General features: G+C 36.5%; 1 long non-coding RNA gene across 1 annotated transcript; it reads right to left on the reverse strand.

Annotated features, from left to right (window-relative positions):
* Positions 1–1210: 1210 nt before the first annotated feature.
* On the reverse strand, positions 1211–16890 carry LOC114134431 (uncharacterized). The gene is made up of 3 exons (XR_003593386.1): positions 16740–16890; positions 15394–15455; positions 1211–1293 (listed from the first exon to the last, which is right to left on the reverse strand). It is a non-coding gene; the product is annotated as an uncharacterized LOC114134431 (long non-coding RNA).
* Positions 16891–16897: the final 7 nt, after the last annotated feature.

Below are 16897 nucleotides of genomic sequence, written 5' to 3' on the forward strand. Positions count from 1 at the left end.
TCTCCATATCAGGTTTCATCCTGAGCCCAGAGGCCAGTTAAATGCAACCCATCTTAAACACTGACCTGTGAATACTTATCTGCAGCAAGCAGCAGCAATTACAAACCCTTGAGACATTCCCACGCCTGTTAAATAAGGACAATATTTATAAAAGCATACATAACCAGAGTGAACCATTTACTGCCTCAAGTTACAGATAAGGAGCTTTTGCAGAGATGCTTCTCCAGCCCTCCTGTATTATTATTACTCCAGTACAATTCAAAAGGTTGAATAGAGAATGGTGACTCTACTAGTATTGCTCATTCTAATATGCAAAATACCGGTCAAAGCTATTTTCCTCCAAAAAACTGCCTTCTAAGTCACTAGAGTCTATTTTCTGTAAATGTGAGAGACAGTTGCATGAAAGCCTCAGCAGATTAACAGTTACTAAAATACGTAGCCTGGCCTGTCTGGCACCAACAACCATGCCACATTTAAAGGGACTTGAATATTGGAAATATGGTTGAAACCTCCATGATGGTGAATTACTTCTTTATCTTTATGTTTTTTTTCTTCTCTTGTCTGTTAATTTTTCTTATATTAAAGTTACAAAGAGTGGAAATTGTTTAACGGACACATAAGGGTAGGCATGAGTAAGCTGAATAGGTTCAGCCTAAATCTTTTTGATTAACACACTTATGAGGGTTTTTTTTTTTACTTGACTGTGTTTTAAATTTTGTAGTTGGATTGTGGATTGACTGTAACAGCTATTATGTGTGTGCCTCAGTGTTTAACATCGAATAAACTAATCCTAAAGTCATTTAAATCACCGTTTTTGTCCTTTTTCTCACTGTCAGCTGTGCTCGTCTTCATCATATTCAGCTACCTCAAAGCATCGAGTTCCTGCTATGTGAATGGCTGACTGGCATTTGTATCTGAAAAAATCAGAGTGTAGACACTGAATACTTGGAAGTTATGTTGGATTTTGAAGTCAGTGCTTATGAAAAACAAACTTTCCCACTTGGAGCTCTGACTGCAGTCATTTTTATTCCAGCTTTGAATTTTGAATTCATATTGAGTAAATTTGTGTTTTTAAACTGCATTTTTAAACCAAACTTGTAGCGCCAAGAGAAGTTTTTTCTTTTAAATATTACAATCCTGAAAAAGTGTAAGCTTTGTGCTACTCTTTAGAAATATCAGTCCATACGTTAGTACTCCATACCTTTTTTTGTTTCCTTTTTTTATTGTTAGCACCATCAGTCTTCACCCAGGGATCAAGTGTAGATGTGACAGCCTCAATCAGGTAATGTATGTCTGTACAAATCATAGAAAGAAGTCAGGCAGAGTTAGACGTGTTTCTCCAGCAGCAGGACAATGCAAACAAAGTACACATGCAGACAGCCCTCTATTAAGGAGTGGTGTGTCATTTCTGAGCTAAAGCACAGAAACCGAAGCTAACTGTTGCTTAAATTACTACAAAAACAAACTGTGAAACTGTGGTTTGCCTTTGCGTCGTTTGGGAACAAAGTGACATTTCTCACCTCATAAACAGTATTTTATTCCTTCTACAGTTGGAGGATTGGTACCTATACATGGTTCAATACAACACTGCATGATCCCAGCTAAACCAGGAAACTTCTTCACATGAATCAAAAGTAATATTATCTCAATGATAATATTAGCATTATGTTATTAATATTAAATTAACTCAGTGGACTGAGATAATATGCTCAGTCCACTTCTATTTTACATCACCAAACAACTAGAATACCTGTCTTCTCCAGTTTAAAATAATAATAATGGCGACAATAATGTCAGTGAGCTCAAGACTCCATGGTAAATATCATGCAACTCTCACTTGTCTGTCAACTTAGCTTAAAAACGTGGACACAACCTGCTAGTCTTGCTTTGCTTCACATCTATTATTACAAACCTGTGCAAAAAGAAAAGTTGATAATGAGTGGAGCTTGTGTACTTAACTAAACATGGTAAATTTTTGTCATCTTTGAGATTTCTTCTGTTTTACGTCAAGATGTTCTTTCACTTTTCTTTTTCACTGTTTCTTAGAGAAAAGTAAAAAAACAGACTTCGTTATAGAATGACTCAAGTTGTGTGCCTTTTTTTACAGTGCAAAAGTACACAAAATATTTACTTCTATGGCTTTTATCCGATTAACCAACAGAAAGGAGGGCATAATTGTAACTTACATACATGGACTTTACATTTGTTTCAGTATTATTTAACTTTTTGATGCTCATCTCTAGCAGGTTGGATGTTCACTTGGATTTAGGTCTGTACTTTGACTTTGGCGTTCCTGAACAGGCTTTGATCTAAGCTAGTCCTTTGTAATTCTGACTGTATGTTTGCGCTTGATTTCCCATTATGTCCCAGTTCCCAGGATTTTTTTTCAGGAGTGGGAATATTTTAGCTCTGCAAATATTCCCATCCACTCTGATCCGTTTCCAAGAGGTAATTCCCACAGCATGCTACAGCCAACACCACGTTTTACCATGTTTTATGTAGATGGTGTGGTCAGTGGGCATGTGCAATTACCTCCCAAACGGTGTTTTATAAACCAGTCAAAAAGTTCAGTTTTGGTCTTATCTAACCAGAGCACCTTCTAATGACTTCCTTTTTGAAACTTTTCCATAAAGTCCAAAACTTTTTAGGTGGAAATCTAGTTTTGTTTGAAGTGGTGCTGTATCATTTTGGTGTGCAGAAATGTTTTATGTTCCAAAGTGAAACCCAAAAAGTGGAATGGGCTCTTAGCACCTCAGCTTCCGCTTTCGGGGAAAAGGGGCTCGATCGTTTCCGATCTATTGAAAAAGGCTCTTTCCACTGGGTGTTTGCAGGGCTTGTCCAAGGTAACAATTAATGATGAACATCGACCCGAAGCCCCAACAAGTAAACTGGAGAAAGGTTTTAAGATGTTCGCCTCGTTATACACAGATACGAAGGTGAGTTTTACTTTCTTTACACTTTTTCAAGTATATTACGTGGTTTATTGTCGTTAGTGTCAGAGACCAAGTAACGGGGATTTTACGGTTCAGGCTTTTTGCTTCTGTAGCCTGAGGAACAACAAGCCCATAGCTTAACAGTAGAGCAGCTCTGGTGTCGGAGTTCTAGTTCAGCTGATGGTTCAGGTTCAGAGTTGTTGCGTTTAGAAAAATATGGCCATGTTCCTTAAGGTCTCCGTGTTATTTCGCTTTATTAGTTTTGCATGCTTCTTGTGAAGCAGGACGGTGTTTACAGCAGTTTGTACAGGCGGATCAGTAGCTCGGCTGTCTGGCTCTGGTCTGCTCTCTCGTTCCCATAAACTCTCTTTCAGGCTGAATACAGAAGTGATTCCATGGAAATAACACAGAAAGCTCCTTTACCTTCTTCTTTAGGCTGAAGAAGTTGATCCGGAGTGAAGTGAAGGCTGTAAACTTTGCTGTGCAGCGTTAGCTTTAACTGGTAGCGACGAATATTTACAAGCCATCGTCTTCTTAATTCAGGACTGTTTGGAAATCCATGAAAACTTAAAAGCCCATTATATTAGGAAGACAGCAATATTCATAGTATTGTTTTATCTACGTCTGAAATACGACTTTGTCTTTTCTAGCTGTCATGGTAACTCAAAGCGGAAACAAGAGAGCCGCATTTGCGCATGCGGTTGTGACGTCAGCGCGGCAGGTGCAAAGAGCCCATTTGTTTCGTTAATTTAGTGACCATATGAAGGCCAATGGTTGCACTGGATTTTAACCATGTACATGAATACTTTTGCAAGGCAAAGTCATGCTAATTTGCAGTATGATGGCTCTATAGAACAGCTTCTAGTTAAAAGTAAATTAACAGAATGTTTAATATGTTTCTCCGGGCAGCCTATTTTCTGTCAGCCATCACCGTAAATATACTACTTATTAGGAAGCGCGTGTCTGCACCTGCTTTTCTTTCCCCAAAGATAAACATCTCTCCACCTCTCTCCCATCACCATCTCTTTTTTTCTCCTCCTCATCCCTTTTCCCAATCCACCCATTGCTCTGTGTCCCTCTTTTTCTATGGATGGCTGCCGATATTCCCGTGGGATAGTGGAGGAGGAGAGTTTTCCAGGCGCTGTTGCTTCATCATCCCAAATAAATCAGGGAACATGTTCAGGCCACCTTACATTGGGTTCACAGGTGAAACACACAGACAGAAACTCTTTTTTCCCTGCTTGCATGTCCTTCTCATGCACTCTGCACTATTTACAATGTAAACATTATGATGTTCTCTCTGGTACTCTTTGCTTACCTTACCTAATTGTCTTTTTATGCAATTTCTAACCTTACAACTTACTTATACAATAAAAAACGGTAAAAATCTCAAATATGATTCATTTTATGCTCTTCCCTATTGGTTTGTGTTTATATTCTTACGAAAATATACATTTTTGAATCAATTAAAGATTTAAAAGTGGCTTCCAGCAAAGAAAAGACACCTGTGATACTTTTCCGTAATCCGTTTCTCTTTCTCCCCACCTCCTTTTGCCTTTTCTTCGTCTCGCACCCAGTTTCAGTCTACATGTCCTAGCTTGTTCGCTTCCTCCAAGACTTGGAGGAAAAGTACACTCCCTTCTCTCCTCATCTGCTGAAACAATCACAGTGCCCTGCTCATGGGCCACAGCAGGGTGCGCCTTGTTGCAGACAGGCAACAAGCGAGACTGACGTATGTGTAATCTTTGTGACCTCTACTTTTGATTAACGGCCAAAATTCTGCTGCCATAGAGATCTTTTTATTGTTTTACACAGTTCAACAAAGAGAACCGTTGTTTGGGTTGGATTTTCCCCAGCTTGTTTCTCTCTCTGAAAAACAAACAAACAAAAAGAAATTAATTTGAAGGCCGGAAAATGTCCTTGTGAATTGCGGGAATTCGCAAGATAAATCCAAGGATTTAACAATGTTTTTCTTTTTAATTGCTTAATTTAAGCCTCTCCGTCAGCTAGCACAGAACCGTTAAAACTGATACACAGCAAGCCTTATTGAGGTTTGGCTGCAGACTAAAAACATTTGGATTTGACATACAAGTAGAATATGAAACAAGAGATCTACGTAGTTCTGCTAGACATCTGGAGAGATAACAACGAGAGCATTAATCAGAGAAGCAGCCAAGATGCCCACGGGGGGAAACAAGCTGGAAAAAATACCAACGATAGTTTATTCTCTATGTTTGACTGTTAAAAACAAAAGTTCACTAGAGGAGCTATACAGAGCTAAGCACTGCAAAAACATAACATTTTACCAAGAATTTCTGTCTAGTTCAAATATCTGAAAACACTTGGAATAAGTCAAAATTAACCTGCAAGTAACTTTTCAGCAAAATACGGGAGCTTGTTTTAAGTCAAAACTTAACTTTTAATAACAAGTACTACTTCCACTGGCAGATTAAATGTCTTGTAAGTGAAATAGTCTGCCAAAGAAGTAAGTACATTTTCATGAATATTAAGGAATTATTTACTTAAAACAAGCTCCTATTTTTTGCCTAAATGTTTAAGCAATTTTTGTCTAATTTCAAGTGTACTAAGATTTTTGCATTAAAAAATGGAAACTAGACCAAAACTACTTGGTAAAATTTATGTTTTGCAGTAATTACAGCAAAGCTGCTTCTATGAAGCCTTAATTTAGTGGAACTGAATACAAATTTAAACCAGTTTTCTGTGTTTTATTATTATTATTATTATTAAAAACATTTAAGATTACCATTTATTACTTTTCTTCCACTTCCAATTTATGTGGTGTTTTGTGATGGATCATCATACAAAAATATCTCGATAAAATGCGATGCGGCTCAGTATTTCATGGGGTTTTTTCTGCGAATATTTGTGGAAAATTTGTCCATTCTCCGATTTTTTTGTAGAACATAAAATATTTGAAGTAAAATGCAGGTTTGAAAATTTAAATATCTAGTTGCAGCACTATTTGACAAGCCGTTGGCTGGAGTTTAAATCAGCCAATCCAGGAGCTCCGTTTATTTTTCTTGATGCTGATTGGTTGTGCTGCCAAGAGTGGAGAAAATGAAAAATGTAGATATTAGCTCCTGTGAAAGTGTTAAAATGGCTTCCACTGAGCATATTGATGAATATTGAGGTATATTTGATGTTTGAACAACTAAAACAAGTAGTTGTAGAAGTTTTTAAAAGGGGTTCTCAAGTATTTTAGAGATTTTAGCTAATCACATGCGGCTGGTGCCCCAACATCTGCAAATGCTGGGTATCTGCTGTATTTTACAGGTAAAAAATTTATTTTGGACCTTTAAACATTGGTATTTTTCTTTCACTGTAACTTTTTTCATTTGCTAAGTGGTGTTTTTAGGGTGTTGATTCATCCAGTCTCCCTCTTAAAGAGTAAAAGTTGAAATGCTAACCTCATCATAGCAATCCCAAATGTTAGCAGAATTAAAAAAGAAACATCTTCAACAGTTAAAAGTCAGCTAAGATATTGCTTCAGACTATGCCAAGAAAATACCTCACCATGTTGTATTTTATATCATTAGATTTATTACTATGCTAGATTAAGTTGGGGATATGACAGCTTTATGTTACAGATGTTAATGGTGAACATTATCTAGTAAAATAACAAGTGGATGTGAATTTTACAAGGAACACACTGTGGCTCAGAGCACAGACCAGATACAGGGTGACCGTTTTAATTAAAGTGGGTGTGCAGAGAATTAAATAAATTACGTTCTCAGGAGTGTCTGTCACAGTTTGATAACTGAATACAAACCTGCAGCAAACAGGCTTAAAGAATTAGCAAGAATTTTAAAATATACAAGAAAGAAGATATTTTAAAGCCAACCTATAAGTCTTTAAAGAGTACATCAAAAGTGAATGATAAAAGCAGCCTCTCCAAAAACAGGAACTGAGAACCATATATGGATGTTCAAAATTCTCAGATAAGCATGACTGGATGCTGTGAGCTCTTCCTCTTAAGAAAATGATTATTAAGGGAAACAGAGATCAAGAAAGTCATCTCGGGATTATAAAAAATGGGAAATCTCAGAACAGCCCAAATCGGAGCTAAGATGATGCAACTCAGTTCATGCCACGGCTAACTCGGCTAGCCTGAGCGGGGAGTCAACAGCCAGATCATCGAGGGAACGGATCACAATCCTTTAGCAACAAAAATCAGGTTCAGCTGCAGCAAATGTTTTCTGTGTGCCTGAGCAAAATAAAGGCGATGGTGTTGGACTGGAAATACCATCTGCTTGTTCATCAGTATTTAAACTTCCCATCTACCAACTGTTTTTTATAGGTTGGAACCAGCAGACTTGATGCATGAGAATGTTCTTGCATTAACATCACTAAGCTACTGTACATCCTTTAAGATTAGTCTAGTTACAGCTATTTGACCAGAACTAGAGAAGAAATTATAATGTGGAGCCAAATACTGTGATAAATTTATATTTCAAAGTTCAAGTTTGATTTCACAACATACCAGCTTTATCTACAGTGCACTTTAAACATCCACTAAAGTTGTGATGGTTTTTAGCTGCACATTCCTCATGACTTCCACCATCTCACTGAATAAACCATAATCACAAACTACATAAATCTTCATTTTATTAACCTAAATTAATCATCTCTGTTTTTGTTTTGAATAGATGTCGTGTCACACATTGATTTCACTGAAACAAGATTCTGGACAATTCATCAAATCAAAACATTTTAGTTCACACAAACACACGCCAAAGCTAAGGCTGATGGACATAAAGGCCAAAATAACATAGAAAGCAGTTACATAGATTGGTGCTACTGCAAGAAAATACTTAGCTATGTCTTCATCTGCAACCATGCAGAAACCATGAGGAAATTTCTGCAACTGAAATGAAGCACGTCTTGGTTTTTAGTCATTATACTATTACCTTTGTCTTCTTTTTATCAAATATATTTTTTATTTTATCATTTATCTATCTGTGAAGTCACAATTACTGTGAAGCACTTTGGTCAGCTGAAGTTGTTGTAACAAATAGGTTACAACAATAAATTACGTGACCGAGATTGTGACCTGCACATTTTCAAATAAAAAAGGATCCAAGTTATTCCGATTCTTTCTAAAACAAAAAAAATAAAAATAAAATGTGTATCCGGCAGATATGCACCTGCTCGTGTGAGGCTTAAGAGTCTTTGGGACAGCAAGTCACCTGCCAGTGCAAAGACGGGGTGGGGAGGCAGTGTAGCGGGGGAGGAAGAGGAGAAAACAAAAGACAGAGAAGGACACTTATGCCTTCAAGACAAATGCGGCTCATCTGTGGTTTTAAAAGAAATGCAATTTAAATCTGAGGTGTGAATGGACGACCGGGAGAGACGCAGGGAGGAGAGGAGGAAGGGAAAGAGGATGGTGTGTGTGCGTGCGTGTGTGTGTGTGTAGATGTACTGTGGGGGTGTTAGATAGGAAAGGGAGTTGTCTGCTGCAACAAGTCTAACCTGAACCAAAGCTAACAAGATGCTGTGATTGCAGGGTGCTGAAAATATGAAGTAACCACCAAGAAAAAAAAAAGAGGAGAGAATTAAACACTAGCTTTTGTTCAGTCTCCTCCGTTCAGGTTTCAGACATGATTTTTCTCTCCCTCCTGGCTGTCTTCCTTTTCAACACACAATCTCAAAACGGATAAAGCAGTGAACAGTGTATCCAACCGCGCAGCACAAAATATAAGAAACAGCCCCAAATGTAAGGTCAAGTTGCCAGACGGATTAAATTGCGCATAAAAAATAATCCAAGTCTGAGCATTTCTTAGAGGTGAACCTGACTGGTAAAAAATCTTCCCTGCACAAGCATGAAAAAGAAACATGCACTGTGAACAAAAAATAAGATTAGTCTAGTTTATACAGAGAGCATTTAGAATAATGCTGCCATTTACAGTGGAATGTAATTTCACTGTAAATGAAATTAGTGAATCATTTGGTAAATTAAAGCAAATAAAATCTAATTTATGAGAGATATGGCCACTTGGAGATCAGAATTGTATAAAAATATAACATTTGAATGCATAATGCCATCATATGTACAGGTGCATCTCAGATTAGAATATAATCAAAAAGATTTATGACCTACAGAGTGATTCTGTTCTTTTTGATGATCGTGACGTAAAACCGCAATAAACAAATAAAAAAGGAAAAACAATGTTTGATACAGAAATATGTATCAATGGATTGCGTTTCATCAAGTTCAAAGTCAGTACAACCTACGAGGAGACTACATTAGCCCCACCGCTTGGGCACAAGGTTTCTTCCTTCCACTTAACTTTCCATTTATATGCTTACATATGTACAGTATATGGTTACACGCAACACTTGGGTCAGCTAGGTTTTTTGTTTTTTTAAATCTGTAAAATCTAACCATACCTACCTGCTCAGTAGTTTACACTGAGCAGGTAGGTAAGGTTAGGTAATTTATTTATATAGCACATTTTCAGCAACAAAGCAGTTCAAAGTGCTTTACATGAATTAGAAAAAAATACAAACAAAACAACAAAACCAAAAGAAAGGTAACAAAAAAGAAGATTAGAGAGGCATAAAATTAAATGAGGGCTCTCCGTGTTTGATTTTTGTTCAGAGCTGCTATTAGTAAGTATAAAAGTAAATGTTGTTCTGGGTTGCTAAGTAGATGGCATTTTCTAAGTCTGTTCTAGATTCGTAAAGAATAAAGCTAAATGTTGGCTCTCCATGTTTGACTCTTGTTCTGGGTTGCTTTGTAATCCACAATTTAAAAAGTAACAGTTGTTTATCTAATCTTGCTCCGATATTAAAAGCCAAAAGCTAAATGTTGATCTAAAGTAATATGGTGTGGAGAAAGAAGTATTTAGTCAGCCACCAATTGTGCAAGTTCTCCCACTTAAAGAGATGAGAGAGGTCTGCAAATGACATCATAGGTAGACCTCAAAAATGGGAGACAAAATAAGAAAACATGTCCAGAAAATCACATTTTTAGAATTTTTGATGCATAAGGTAACTCTGCATGATAAGCACCTTGATAAGCGTGGATTAAGGCATCTTCATATGAAATTACATATTGAGCTTCACCTTTAAATTAAAAGAATTACATTATTTTGACGATCTTGTTTATTGAGAAGCACCTGCATACAAGTTGTTGAGGTCAACAGTTGAGGTGACGCAATCTTGTCAAAACCTCACAACTACAGATAGAAAAACGAAAACACTGCAACGGATGATTTATGCACAGTGTGGGTTTTCATAACACTTTCTTATCTTGTTTTTGTTTGGTTCATACTCATTTCATTCAGTTGCCAGTTTTTGCAAACTAACAAATGCTCATTTTTAGCCCAATTGAACACCGCAAACTCAAATTAGCAAAGTGATGTAAAACTTTTTATGGCCTCCTTTAGTTCTAATGAAAACCTAATTGCATCATGAGCCATTTAGCAGGATGAGGTTTCCATGACACCTCATCCTCACGGTGATCCAGCAATAATCCCCAGCCTGAGTAAGAATGACTGTTTGATGGCTCAAATATGTTTGTGGTTTTAGACATTCTGTAGAACTAAATCCTCCCAGCAGTGTTGTGTTAGTTGAAGAATTTGGGATCAAGAAAGATTATCTAATCAAGCAACAACGGGTTATATTATTTTCAGAATTTTTGCCACAGGTTGCAGGAATCCCACTAAATGAACGTGATGCTGCACAGTTCTTTAGCACGGTTTCCTTAAAGCAAGAAGACCCTGGGTTTGAATTCCAACTTTAGGTCTTTCTGCATGGAGCTTGCATTTTCTCCCTAAGTTAATTGTTAATTGGTCTCTCTTTGTATGTAGGCGTGTTGGCGTGGGCGTGTGTGTGTGTGTGTGTGTGTGTAGGTGTGTTGGCGTGTGTGTCCCATGATTAACTGGAAACCTGTCCAGGGTTTTGCAGCTTGGCAACATCTCCCTGACACAGATCAGGATGAATGATACTTGAGGGGACAGTGACAGTGTCTTATGATTACAAACAATCATTTATGAATTGAAAACTTTGAAATGTAATTTTCCAATGCTTACTGACAGGTTGATTGTCAGTTTATTGAGTTTAAAACCTTTATAACTGTGTTTTGGCCAAAAGAAGAAAATAAAATCATCCCTTATAGCATCCTATGAGCACATCCTGCACAGCAACACCAGGATAAGGACGACTACAGCCTGGTTGCTTTGGTTATTGCTTCATTTATTTTCCAAAATGTCATTTCACAGTTTATAAGGCCATCAAGCTGGCTTAAGGCAATAATAACTCCGTTAAAAGGATCCATCTCAAATTACAAGCAGACAAGATTAAAGCCTATTAAATTGAACTCTGGCTCCAGCCTTATAAACCCAGAAGTCTCTCTGGTGTAATAATCATCCAAGGAATTGTATTCTACAGTGATCTCAGCTATTAAATAAGAAAAATAAAACTCTGCAGGTCTTTAAAATGTAATCAGTTTGCTTAATAGAGGTCAAAACAGCAACATGTCCAGCTATTCTAAAGAAGAAATGTTTAAATCCCTGCCACAGCTCAATGAATGAAAAATATTTTTTTTCACAATCTCAGGTGGTGTCCATGTTAAAATGTAATATACTATCAGTTTAGTGTCAATATTTTTCTAAAACGAAGCACAAAGTCGCTATAACTGTAATTCTCGAGAAGTGTGTAAAACATGTCAAAGAGCTTCACGGCCACAGTCACTGAGCTGTGCATAATTAGGCTCAGCTATTAAAACCAGCATTCCTTACAGAGTTGTCATTGTCACTGCAAATGACAAGTGTTCGCGAACAAGTCTGAACCTGCACAGGATTTAGGAAAATCCTGCTCTGCCACCAGCACATTTTCATAACGTGCAAAGTTCCCAATCTGAAGTATCGCTCAAGAGAAACAACTTCCTGTTGCAGTTTGCGGTGTTGAAATAAAGTGTCCCCTTCATTCCCTCTTCCTAGCTAACATACTCGCATTCTTTACTCATTACAAGTGAATGCTGTTCTGTTTGGTTTTTAAAACAGGCCTGGCAGTTAATAGATGCAACGTTTTTGCATTCCTTACTGAAGAACAGAGGACGTCGCCCTCAAATCGCAAAGGACAGGCAGAAAGAGAAACTAGCAAAGCAAAATAAGTTAAAAATAATAATATAAAAACCATCTTAAAATTAAGACTTTACATGAAAAACAAAAAATGTTCTTCCTTATCAAACCTCAGAAATTTCTGTTTTATGTAATGATTTTAGATTCTAGGTACAACAAAACCAATACGTCTTCTGTCAACCTTTGTTTCTTAGACATAAAAAATGCAAATCAGATCTTCAAATTAAAATTTTAGTGAAAAGTTTTTCTTTTGGAAAAAAAAACTGTAACAAGAACAGTGCAAAATGTTTAATTCATTTTATGCTAATAGGAACTTGAGGAGGAAGGATTGTTATGCAAACTGTAGTATCTTAAAGACCAAAAACAGAAAACTGCTTTCAAGGTTTTCATACAAATGTAATCATAAAAGAATAAATGTTTTAAAATTTTGGTTTTCTCAATGTCAGGATAAACTTCAATACCTATCATTTCAGTGTTTTTTTAGTTAAATGTTGTACCACATGAGCTAAGTCTTTGTAAACAAAAAAGCACCCTCTTTTAATGTTACCAGAGTATATATACAAGAAACATACAGTATATTAACATTATTTTCCAATTGTTTCATTTTCTGTTTTGCATTCTCTTGCAGCAGAACAGTCAGGTGAGACTAGCAGGAAAAAAAGAAAAACACACTTAGATTCAAACTCTGTTTTCAACACCCTGAAATCTGAGTTTTGGTTTTTGAATCTCCTCTTCTATTTTACTTTTCCCAACTTTCTGAGTCCCAACTTCATTCTGACAGTTAATTTGAAAAAGGAGCTAATGATTAGGGTGATGGCAAGAGGCCTTCCAAAATGAAAAAGTTTCAGAAATAGCTGGACATGAAATAAAAAAAATAAAGAATACTGCAGAAAATAAACTTTTTTTTTCCTTTTCAAAAACAGATGCAACTTTTAAGAGATATCTGCCTCATTTTCTATTTGAAATAAATTTATTTTCAGAATGAAACAAAACTTTTGTTCTTATACCAAAATGTTTTTACAGCCCATGCAGAAATATCCTCATTTTGTGGGAAACAACAAAGCTTCATTTTTGAGGAAATGACAAAAATATACTGTATGTGTATTAATAAATGCATTTTAAATGCGAGTAAATGGCACAAACAAATGCAGAGGGGACAGAGCTTGCTCTATTTTAATTAAAATAGATGCAAACATTTTTAATGAACCACAAATTGTGCATGCTTTCTATATTTTATATCCTTTATCCGTTTGGTAGCTCACTCAGTTTTCTTTGTTTTTGAACAAACTGCCAACAAGAATCGAAAGGATTTGAAAACGGCAAGAAGAATAAGTCTAAATGACTGTTTTTATTGTTAAAAAAAACATTGACAATCTAATGTATCTTTTAAAAAAACGTCTCATGGAATATGCCCAAAGCTGGAAAGACAAAAGCACGCAGATGTCTGCAGCAGAAAACCAGTCAGTCAGTCAGTCAGTCAGGCCCGTGGCAGTAAACAGGTCATTCCGCTGTGCTGAATGCCATTTCTCCTAACAAAGGCACAAACGTTTACGGGAAAGGAATTCTAACCCACAGGGTTTTCATCTCTTTCATCTCACACAGCTTTATATACATTTTTTTTAAACCAAAGACAGTAATTTATAATTTAAGTGTTGTGATCATAAAGATCTTTAAATAATCTCATAATTGTGGGACTTTTACAGCAGGAACCTTCTTGACAACTTGTAATAAAAGTGCTGACAACAGAGTAAGAGTGTTAAATATTTCTATGTTATCATTCAGAAGGAGCTTTACGTGTTAATGCTGCGTTTTTCCTCCATATTTGTTAGTAAATCAATAGCTTCAAGTTGATTTATGCATCCCAAAAAGCAGGACAGTGGAAGAATTTGTCCCACCTGCAGGTGTGTGTACCTGTTCCCACCAAGAGGAAGAATCACCTGTGCTTTTCACCTGTTTCAGTCTCCAAGCTCTAATCAGTGTGTGTGTGTGTGCTTAGCACACATGGCCTGTAAAGCCACGTCTCATTCCTGCAGACAATTCAGGGGCGTTAAAGTGTGACGAGTCTGGAGGGAAGGAAAGACTTTGCAGTTTCGGGAAAACAAAAAGTTATATCGCCAAACTTATTGAAGTGTTGTTTTTTTTTTTTTTAAAAACCTATTGAGAGCTCATGCAAGACGTAAAAACAATCCACAACAAAGATGAAAGATAAATGCTATCACCAAGTCATGATGATTTTATAAGGTTTCGCAAACAGGAAGCAGAAACCAGTTCAATGCACCTTTTCATTCAATGAAACGCACTCTACCAGTGGAGCTGATCAGTGTGCAGCAAGTTCTTGCACCTTTACTGTCACAAACAACAACAGAACAGAAGAAGAAGAATGTTTACTCAGTGTCTCGTATTGCTTTCAGTGATAAAAGGCATTTACGATGTGAGAGCTCAAACATTTGAGCTGACATGTCAGTCAACCATTGAACTGTGATGGAAAGCCACCTTGATAAGCGTGGATTAAGGCATCTTCACGTCAAGGTTAGTGTTCTAGCCCAACAGCAGCTCTTCACTCCCCCTACTGGCCGTTGGGAATTAGTGTAGGGGCTAGATTTAAAACCAAACTTTGATCATTTATGATCAGATTTAAATAAGTTACTAAAGTTTTAATAATCCATTAGTGACTGATTCTCTCAGAGTTAATGTTAAGGTGAAGTTTACAGATTTCCTACATGAGTGGAAAAATGTTAAAACAGTTTTTGTTTGGAAAATTAATAATAAATAACATTTCAGACACATAATCGACTATATTTGTTTTTATAAATTCCAATATTAGCTACAAATTTAAAATTTTCTACTCCCTAAGATCCAGGTTTTCATGAACAAGTCTCATCCTTTACCAGTCTGATATGCAAATTGATTTTCTTCTTGTTGGGCGAAGTTAAAAATCGGTAACATTGATCATCAAAAATATGCAAATGTCAAACCCAAATACTTCATAACCCCCGCAGATTTAAGTTTAAAAGGTTAAAATCTTACTTTACTGACTTTCCGAGTGCTGAATTCACTCACACAGAAAAGCTCCAAAAGGAGCTAAAGATGAGGGTGCTGGAAAGAGACCTTTCAACCCATCACAAACAGCTTCAATGGGTTTTAATAACACATAATAATTTAAACAATTTTAATTACACATAATGTTCCAGAAACAGATTCAACTCTTTTTTTCTTGTATTGATCATAATTTCTGCCATTAATGGAAACAGTGACTCATTGTTTCATCACATGATATGCATCTGCTTTTGTAATACAAAGAAAAAAAATAAAAGTCATCCGTGTTGGAACAGTAGCTACACCCTCTGTTGACATACCTTTGTTTTTTCCAAGGCTCCTGTTATAGTAACACGGCTGCTGACGTAGCGTACTGTCCCTCCTTCACTCAAACACACAGAGGGAACAGAAAACATGCCATCTGAATTAGTCAGGATTACAGAGCAGAAAGGATTACTAAGTCATTGTTAACTTTGAAAAAATAAGACATTTGTGCAAGTGATGCGTGTCAGAGGTGAGCGTGAGTTTGATCACTTAAAGATGACACCCAGGATTCAGTTTCTCAAATAATTACAACAAGAAAAAGAATTTGGAAAACAGAAATGAGGGTATGTTCAAAAGTCAGACAGTAAAATTAGCAGGAAGTGCTCTGAAATGTTCAGAGCAGAAGGCATGGCTCCTTAAATCTGTGGAAGGTTTATATTGGAGTCTGAAGGAACTCTGATAATGTTGCTGCAGTTATTTTCCTTCCACTCAACTTTCCACTAACATATTTGGATTCAGCACTCAGCTTCTACAGTGATTAGGAAGTCAATGATAGTTAAGTCAGGAGTCTTCCCCTGAACTTCGCAGGCAAGAAGATAAGATCTCATTTCTCTTTTATTATAATTTTTGTGTCTTATGTAATATTCCAATTTTCTGAAATACAAAATTTGTGGTGTTCATTAACTGCAAGTCAAAATTATTAATATAATCAGAAACAAACATTTCAAATGTATCCCTCTGAGTGCACTTTCCAAGTGTTTTAGTCACTCAGTATCTAAACTAATACTGAGTTTTAGTCTTCGAATTAGTGAGAAAATTAGCTTCTTGACATTTTGATTCAATGAGCTAAATGAACAGTTATCCACTGCAATCTTTCAAACTACAGTCTGATTACACTCAGATTAATTCTACATTATATAGTGCATAGCAGCTACTAATCTGAAAGAAAAAAAAAACCAATATATATCACTTCTTAGCTAAGTATTGATGTAGGTGCTAGATATTTAATCAGTCTTGTGGTATTTGTACTTTTCTGCTACTCTGTGTTTTTTCTCTATAACCTGGACAGTAAGTTGTAAGTTATCCAAGTTTCCACAAAAATGTTTGCAACTAATCATTCAAGCTGATTTGCTTCCAGCACTACCAGCAAACACAAGGCCCTGTTTGACAAAAATTATAGAAATCTTCTAACTTCCTCAGTCCATAAAAGCAAATCTCTCCTACTCAAACATGAGGAAAATATTCTCATTTTGTTGGAAGACATAAAAAAGTAAAAGAGGGCAAACGGAGAAACACACATCAAAATAAGCCTGAGACCCTAATTATGTCCTTCCAAATACCTGCCGCCAATAAACAATAAATGCCCTTTTCCATTTCAAGGTCACAGGAGGGTTTGACCTACCCCATCAGGTACCGGAAGAAAAGCAGGAACTACCCTAAAATCTGCACTTATCCAAAGATCTGCTGCCATGCGGCTAACAATAAAAGGATTCAAAATCAAAAACAAAACCTTTTGGCTAATTTTAGCTTAATAGTACAACCTAGTGGCTGTTTGCAGAA

Source organism: Xiphophorus couchianus, chromosome 19 (genome assembly GCF_001444195.1).
Source record: "Xiphophorus couchianus chromosome 19, X_couchianus-1.0, whole genome shotgun sequence".
In the NCBI taxonomy this organism is placed as follows: domain Eukaryota; kingdom Metazoa; phylum Chordata; class Actinopteri; order Cyprinodontiformes; family Poeciliidae; genus Xiphophorus; species Xiphophorus couchianus.